Genomic DNA, 9,431 nt, shown 5'->3' with positions numbered 1-9,431 from the left:
ATAATCTTCAAATTCATGACTACAATACTCACCACCATTATCAGAACTGAGACATTTTAATTTCTTACCAGTCTCATTTTCAACCAAGCATTTCCATTTCTTAAAAGTTTGAAATACATCAGATTTCTGTCTAAGGAAATAAACCCATACTTTTCTAGTTGCATCATCAATAAATGTAACATAATAATGAGAGCCACCAAGGGAAGATACCTGAGCCAGTCCCCATACATCTGTATGCACAAGCTCTAATTTCTCCTTTTTGTTTTCCTTCCCTGTCTTTACAAAACTCACTCTATTTTGTTTTCCATACACACAACTTTCACAGAAATCCATATTCACATATTTCAGACCTGGTAAAACTTTCTTTGAATGAAGTACTTTCATACCTTTCTCACTCATGTGCCCAAGTCTAGTGTGCCATAGCACTTTATCAGAATCTATAGCAGCTATTTGTTCTCCTTGCTCAATTGCAGCAATTGTTCCTGAACATTCATTTTTCTCTGAAACAATCAAAGTAGAAGGAACAATATGACCTGTACAAAGATATAAGGTTCCTACTTTCACACCTTTTGCTACTACAAGGGAACCTTTTGAAACCTTCTAATTTTTATCATTAAAAGTAACTACACAACCCTCATCACCGAGTTGCCCTGCTGAAATTAAATTCCTACTTAGTTTTGGAACATGTCTTACCTCATGTAGTAGCCAATGATTCCCATTCTGCAACTTAATCTTAATTTTTCCCTTTCCAACAATCTGACAGGGTTCATTATCCCCCAAATAAACAAGCCCAAAATCCCCTTGGACATAATCAATGAAATAACCTCTATGAGGTGTAGCATGAAATGAAGCACTAGAATCTAAAACCCATGAATCATCAACACTCTCTAAAGATAGAAGCAAAGCATCCTCTTTGGATTTGTTACTTACCACATTTGCCTCCTTGTCTCCATCTAATTTATCTCCTTCATTTTTCTTTCGATTCCAGCAATCTTTCTTTTTGTGCCCTGGTTTCCCATAGTACTAGCAATCATTTGGTCCTCTCGATTGAGACCTCTTCCCCTTTGACTTTCCTCTTGATTTCCCACGATTTCCAGAGTTACTTCCTCTTTTAGTCATTCTACCCCTACTTTGTGCATTTAAAGCACTTCCTGATGTAGATCCACCTGAGGATTTGCTACGAGTTTCCTCACTTAAAATAACACTGATCACATCATCATATTTTAGGGTACTAGATCCAGGAACAAAATTACTCACAGCCATTACCAAGCCATTCCAGCTTTCAGGTAAAGAACACAAAATCAAGAGAGCCCTAATTTTTTCATCAAAATTGATACCCAAAAAAGATAATTGACTAGTAATAGTATTAAACTCATTTAAATGATCTGCAACAGATCCACCTTCTGCCATTTTCATATTAAATAAACGCTTCATGAGAAATACCTTGTTTGAAGTGGAGGGCTTTTCATATAGTGTCGCTAGGGTTTTCATCAAATCTTCTGTCGTATTTTCTTTTGTAATATTAAATTCCACCAATGGTGCCAAGCATAACTAAATTCTTCCGAGTACCTTTCTATACAAGAGATCCCATTCAGCCTCTAACATAGTTCCCTGATTCTTGGCTTTGCCTTCCAACGGCTTCCATAAATCCTTCTGATATAGATAGTCTTCCATTTGTATCTTCCATAATTGGAAGTTCTGCCCATTAAACCTATCAACCCTTAGCTTACCCTCATCTGCCATCACTCCCACTCAACTGTGAGACTCCCACTTAACTGTGAGACTTTCCTGCAGAGGATAACTAAAAGACAACTAGGCTCTGATACCACTTGTTAGGATAAACCACGGACAGAAATAAAAAAACTACATGCAAATATAACCAATAATAGAAAATAATAGAACACATAGAAATGAACACAAGGCACCAAGATTTAATGTGGTTCACCCAATCCCTGGGCTACATCCACCAAAAAAGCAAGTCTAATCTTATTACAATCTAGTGATTACAACCTAATTACAATATGTAATCCCTTACAGTTCAATATCGCCGCAAGAACCAATTTCGCATCACAACATAATGAAAATTACCCAACCCTAAGCCCTTTTATACAAGTATTAAACCACTTTAGGGTTATAACATGTGCAGTACTTTCCTGATCAGTCACCACAATCTAACAACATTGATGTGTTCAAATGTACTTTGGAGGATTTCAATTGTTGGTTCTTGATGGGACCTTATAGGTGCCATTATTGCATTTGAAAACTCCAAAGGTTATTTTCCCTTATCTAAGTCCAAATTGATCATGGAGTGTATGTTTTCAATGGTTGTGTTGGTTTGATGTTTGGACTTAGGTCCTTCCATATTTGGGTTGAATTTGACAATTTCTTGGGCTGCCAAAAGTTTGAAGTTTTTACGAAAGTTTTTGTCTTGACATGGCCTAGCCATTTCTTCATCAGTGATGCCATAATCAATGTCAGAGTCATCACTTAGGTGTATAGTACCTTGTTGTATGTTTGATGTGTTATAGTTGAAGGTACTTATGTTAGGTTGGTTGAATTCAAAGGAATGTGATTGTTCATCCTCGGGTGTGGTTGGTACACTTCCACCTCCAGTTGGTATCGACACAAATATAAGTTGAAAGTCAGGACTCCATTGAACCATCCCATGTGTGGGGGAAGTGTTTGGAGGAAATCTCATGGTAGGTGCATTGTTTAAGGTTTGTTGTGTCATAGCTTGATTATGATGATCTTGTGGATACATGTTTAAGGGGTCTGTTAGTAATGGTTGTGATGCCTCGATTTGTTCTTCATCAATGGTTTGTTAGGTTCTCTTGCTTTTCTTCTATCTTGGATGAGGTTTTGGTTGTGCTTGTGCCTCAAAAAACAAAGGTTGATAAATTTCTTCAGGTCTCTGGGCTGATTGTGTCCTAGTAAGTGCTAGCATGATACCTAAGAATGCAGATGCAATGGAAATTTTGAGTGTTTTGGGTGATTTAGAGTGGTCGGTATGTAATATATGAGTGTTTTTGGGATTTTTAAGAGTTTAGGGATGTTATGAAATGTGAGGAAATGCTAAATGAATTAGGGTTTTGAGGTGCAAAGTGCAAATGTGCTAGGGATGTTATGCAAATGCAAATGCAAGGTGATGTTTTGAGGGTACGCAAAATGAAGGTTAGGGTTATGTTTTGGATTTGGTAATGGTACTAAAGGTAGGTGTATGCAAGGTAGACTATGCAAAGGATAGTTTCCAAGGGTTGATAATGACATTTGGGACATGCAAAATGAGGGTAAATGATGAAGAATACAATTTAGTTGATAGACAATTTGATAGGGTTTGATGATGCTAGGATGTTGAACAATGCAAGATGATGGGGATATGCCACTAGGGTAAGTCAAAATGATGCTTAGGGATGCGAGGGATATGATTATGCTATGACAATAGTATATGGAAGGTTTTGAACTTAGGTAAAACCTTTAGAAAGTATTTTGTCTAGGAGTTTAACCTTGTGATAAAGGACTTTGGATCTTGACCAAAAAGTGATAAAAGACGAAAAGATCAAATTGATAAAAGATGAAAAGGTCAAATCCATCAACAAATAGACATATTTTGACCAAAGAAAAGGATAAGAAAAGATAAAAATACTATTCAAGATCCATTATCCGTCAACACTAGGAGATACTCTAAGACTTATACTTTATCTATATTTTTGACTAAATTCAAAGGTTTTGGGGGTTCAAAATGATGTTTCAGGGACTTGAAATGGTGGTGATGCTAAGTGGATACGTAATATGGACAATGCCTATCATGCAAAGTGGGATTTTGGGTGCAAGAGTCAGTTTTGGGTCAAGTGCAGAATGGGGAGGTAGAGAGGCTCCTAGATGCAGTTTGAGGTCATGAAGTATAGTTCAGAGGCCCAAAATGGTAATGCAAGTACCCAAGTGTGCCCTAATAGTTCCAAGTGCACCCTAATAGTACCAATTGCATCATTGACATAGTTGGGGCCAGTTTGGGCGCAGTTGGTAGTTTTTGGGTGCAGTTGGTAAGCTAGGAAGTATGGTTGTTGATTATGAAGGGTATGGTTACCAAAGTGATATGCCAGGAAGCTAAGATGTTGGATTGATGTTAGGATGGGGTGGGAGATGAAAAATAGAGGTTATGACCTATATAATGATGTCTTAAGTGAAGGTAATGAAGACTAGGTGATGCAAAATGCAGATCTAGGCAAGCTAATGCAAGGGAAGCTAACCAACTACCTAAGGACATTGTTGAAGCCCCAAAATGCTATCTGGAATCCAAAACTAGGTCTAAGGACCACCAAGTGCACCCAAATAGTCTCAACTATGTCAATGATGTAGTTGGTAGTTTTATGATGCAGTTGGTAGTTTTAGGGCGCAGTTGGTAAACTACGTTGAAACTAAGACAATTTTGGGCACTATGATTTCTAGATTGATATCACAGAGAGGTAAACAGTAGGGGACAGTGTTAAGACCAGTATGAATGCTCAAAATGATGGTTAGGACACCTAGAAAGATGGATAAAGTGGTCATGATGATGAATAGGTATGCAAAGATGCAAGGTGGTGAATGCAAAAGTGCAGATTTTGAGATGGGAATGCAAAGACTAAGGTAGGTAAAGTAAACTTAAATGGATGCAAAATGAAAGGTAATGTATACTAAATGAGGACTAAAAGGTGCAATATGAAGTCTATATGATGCAAGAATGAAGCCTAGACTAGGGTGAATGTGAGTGAAGTCTATGCAAGAGTGAAATCGACGTTTTGCCAAGCACATTTAGGAGCACAAGTTGCCATGTTTTCCAAGGTTTGAGTGTGTTGAACCAAAGTTTGCAAAGTTTGATAAAGGTTGTAAATGTTTGACAATGTGTAATGTTTGGAGAAGGTTCAAGGTGTAAATTTGAATGTTGGTTGTTATCTTGATTATGTTTTACACACACGTAAGACACATTAAGACAAGAATAGTTGTTGTTAAAGTAAACAAACACACCACAACCTAGGCTTTTAGGATTGTATCCACTGAATTCCTACTTGAACTGAAGTTCAGTTGTGCTTATCCAAAGTGAACAACCTAGGATCTTAGCACCACAGGATCCCCCTTACAACACACTCACTTCTTGGGGCTACCAAGATCCGTTTCCCAAGGGGCATGACTTCCCAAGGGACTATTACCTCTACTAAGGACCGTGAGAATGTAGGATGTCTTTATGAGCATGGGTGACCCCTTGAGCAAGTGGATAGAAAGGATTTTGGCCACTAAAATGCAATTTTTAGTAAGGGCATTTCATTCAGCAAGTGAATGATAAACTTCTACAAAAGGTCTCCAGACCCCGAGAACTGGGGTTTGACGCACCACAAGGGTACTAGAGGAGAGCTATCACACAACAATATTGCCAACACAACTTTCATTATAATTGAATTTTATATAGTGGCTAGAACATTGACCTATCTTTGGCCTATTAATGCTCTAAGGTTGTCCCCTAGCATACCCAATATTGAGTATCTTGGTCCAAGGCAAGCCTCCTATAGAAGTTACACAGATTTCTCTTACACCCAAGATCCACGAATGGAGAGGGGAGAGGATACGTCCAATGTAACCCCTAGGGATTTAAACACTATAGACACGCCAGGAAGAAAAGAAAAGGTTCATTTTAAGCACCAAATGAAGTGTTATCTAATCTAGAAAATCCACACACATGGTTTTAGCAAACACACAATGGTCTTCAACAATGTCCTACAAAGCAAGCATTAGTAGTTTGTTATGAGCATGTCTTCATCCCATGATTGTCACATGCTACAAATAGACCATTAATAACACAAAAATCCTCTATTCTATGTTCTAGAAGGAAATGGAACCCTTATGTGTAGATTCTGATTGATGTATGTGCTCACTATGAACCAGGTGTGCTCTGACAGAGCAGGTGACAACCCAAAAGGCCAAAATGGCTCAGAACACTCCCAAGTGCACCTAGATAGTGTAGACTATGTCAATGATGTAGTTGGGGCCCAGTTGGGTGCAGTTGGTAGTTTCTGGGTGCAATTGGGAGCCCAAGTGCAAACTGTGGGGAAATGGTGCCTAATGAAGACCCAAAAATTGAAATTTTTTGACACCTATACTACCAAGTGCACCCAAATAGTACCAATTGTGTTAATGACACAGTTGGTAGTTTTATGACGTAGTTGGTAAGTCAAAAAAAATAGAAAGGGGTTTTGGTGGCTTCCAGGCTCCTAAAACTACTCCTAGGAGTCCCAAGTGCGCCCTGACAAAGCAGAGCGCACCCTAGGATAGCAAGCTAACAAAATGCATAGAATGAAAGGATACAACCATATTACTAGACCCCCTAATTAATCTAGGTGTGAAAAGGAAGAGAAAATAGTCATTATACCCTTCAAAGTGAGCTCATTCCTTGCACCTACAAGCACAAAACAAGAAAACCCAAGTTAGATATGCATGTTCACATCAGGTTCACCAAAATGTAGCTCCTAGAGAATGGGTTAAATGCATAACATACTATGAGAAAATCACCAAACTCAATAATCATAAGTTAGCACCTACTAGTCTACCATGAAAGCCAAACTAATCAAAAGAAGCAAACACAAAGTTAGAAACCCCCTCTTTCGTTTGTAGCTCCCATGTCCTTCTTTCTTCTCCAAATGATTGTAGCTCCAAAGTTGCCTCTAGTGCACACAAAATTGAAGAAAAAGCCTATGATATAGATAATGCCATGAGACTACTTGAAGTTATGATTTGAATGTTAGAGATGGAGTGAGAAATCTAAAAGAAATTAGGACCTAAAGACTTCCAAGACTTCAAGGACTCAAGGACTTCCAAGACTTCAAGAACCCAAGGACTGAAAATGAGAGAAAGAGTGTCCATTTTATAATTGACATGGAGGATGAGAGAATTGGATTTGTCACCCTTAGATATGCGATGTGGCAAGAGATTCCTTTGAGAATCCATGACACATATGACAAAATATGCCAATTGTAAGATTCTATGATGCATGAAAGTCAAACTTGGCTAAATGTGGAAGAGAATCTATGACACATCATAAGACACCTCAACCCACTTAAAGCCAAGAATCTATGACAAATAAGCCAAATAGGGACATGCGTAAGAGAATAAGAATATTCGATTATGACATATCTTATCCAAGTGTCAAAGGAGAATCCATGAGGTGTCATATCCAAGTGTCACTATGATGCAATATTTTATGGAATATTTGAATTAAAAATCCTTTTATTCCACAAAATAAGAATTAGTAGAAAATGGAATTAATGATGGAAAATGGAACTTAGGAAATTAAGAATTTCCATGGTTTGTGGACAATGAATCAATTAATTAATAAAATAAATTAATTGAGGATGATAATTAGGAAGAATAATAGGATTAAATTATGGGTTATTTAATCCTATAGAGGAAATTAGTAAATGATTGGCCAAATTAACTAAATGAGTGTGACTGTATCCTTTGATAAAAATATGATGATGATATAGATCAAATGAGATGATGACAAGTGGACCAAAGCCATGGTTAGATTGATCAATTGAAGTTGATAACATGCCAAGGACACATGACATGAATTGATTGATATGTAACATTTAACTGACATCGCAAATGCTACAGGATCGAGGTTGATTGATAAGGTTGATCATAATAACATCGACAGACACTGTCAATATTATTAAAATGGTTGATGATGCTATGATTTGACATTGAAAGATTCAACAATGTCAAAGATTGAATGACATGAATGATAGTTTGACCTAGCACTGAGAGCCACGACAGTACTAAGATCAGATTGATAAGATTGATAGGTTGATAGGTTTCCAAGACACTAAAAGCCACAACAATGCCTAGGATTGGATAGATGATGATTGATTTGGGATGTTTGATATATTTCAGGTTGATTAGGACTGAGTCCGAGTTGATTTGGGGTGATTTCGAGTTGATGTGAAATGGTTTCGAGTTGATTTGACATGATTTTGAAATAACATGAAATTGATGTGAAAGAGGAAACAAATGATAAAGTATGATCAATTTGGCCAAAAGATTGAAGTTAGTAGAATGAGAAAATGGGACAAATTAGTATGAAGAAGTGATGAAACCGTAGATGTGAACCATTTTTGAGCATCTACATCTGTATCGTGTCTACTTTGTGTTTTCATTCATTAAAGATGTATATCTCATAAATCTTCTTGCTTCCAATTATATGTTTTGTTTGATGAATCTGCAAGAAAAGTTATAGATGACCTTTTTTCTTGAGGACAAGCAAAATCTGAGAGGAGAGGACTGTGATATTCTCGTCAAATAAAATATAGATAAATAATAAATCAATATAATAATAATAATATAAATAATAAACTAGCTATGATTTATTATAATCATACTAAATATTGCATAATATATTACTTTTAAAATATGAGAATAAATATATTATTAATAATATATAAAATAATTATATTATGCAATAGTATTAAAAATACTATTTTTTAAATTAATAATAATATATTAATAAGGCATATTCATATAATTAATAATATTATTAAAATAATATATGTTATTTTACTAATATATAATTATATTATTATTAATGTAATATTATTATCATTTATGAAAGAACATGACTCTAAGAATGGAAAACTATATATAAAATTGACATTGTCAAATCAAGGATGGAAAAAGGAAAATATGAAGAATATTTATGAAATAAGTCTACAACTAGCTTAATAGAAAAGTATCTAAATCTAGTCCTGGTAGGGGACATTACAACCATGACCTTAAAGAGGACCTTATAAATAGTGTTGCTGAGGCTTATGGGTTTAAATTCCTCTAGACATCTTGGTTCATGCATTTTTGGTATTAGCACAATAAAGGTATGGTTAAGTTCCTTTAGTAACTTGCCCTTTCTCACAAAGTCCCAAGTAGCATGAGAAACATCATACTTGACAATGTTCCAAAACTCTTGAAAAAACACAGGGGGAAACCCATTTTGCCTCAGGGCTTTATATTGGCTCTTGGAAAACACAAATTTTCTCACTTCCTCCTCTACGACCTCTCTAACTAGGTCATTATTCATCTTCTCATCAACAATTCAGTTCATAATCTTTAAAATATTATCCTGAGTGTTAATATCGATTTGGTTTGGAGGAGGGTTGTACATCTCCTAAAAATATTTAGAAACCTAGTCCCCCATCCCAGCCTCCTCTAAAATATCTTGTCCACTACTGCCCACCAAAAGGTTAATGGTGTTCCTCTTTTTTCTCTTTGACGTCGATCTGTGGAAGAAGGTTGTCTTCTTGTCACCCTCCTCTAGCTACTAGACCCTTGATTGATGCTCCATAAAACTTGCTCCTAGTCTAACAAAAGTTTCCATTAAGCTTGACATTCCTTCTCCTCCTGTTGGTCTTCCTAAG

Source organism: Cupressus sempervirens, chromosome 8 (assembly GCF_028749045.1).
Source record: "Cupressus sempervirens isolate cs-2001-9-10 chromosome 8, ASM2874904v1, whole genome shotgun sequence".
Taxonomy (NCBI): Eukaryota; Viridiplantae; Streptophyta; class Pinopsida; order Cupressales; family Cupressaceae; genus Cupressus; species Cupressus sempervirens.
This window is presented reverse-complemented; position numbering follows the sequence as displayed.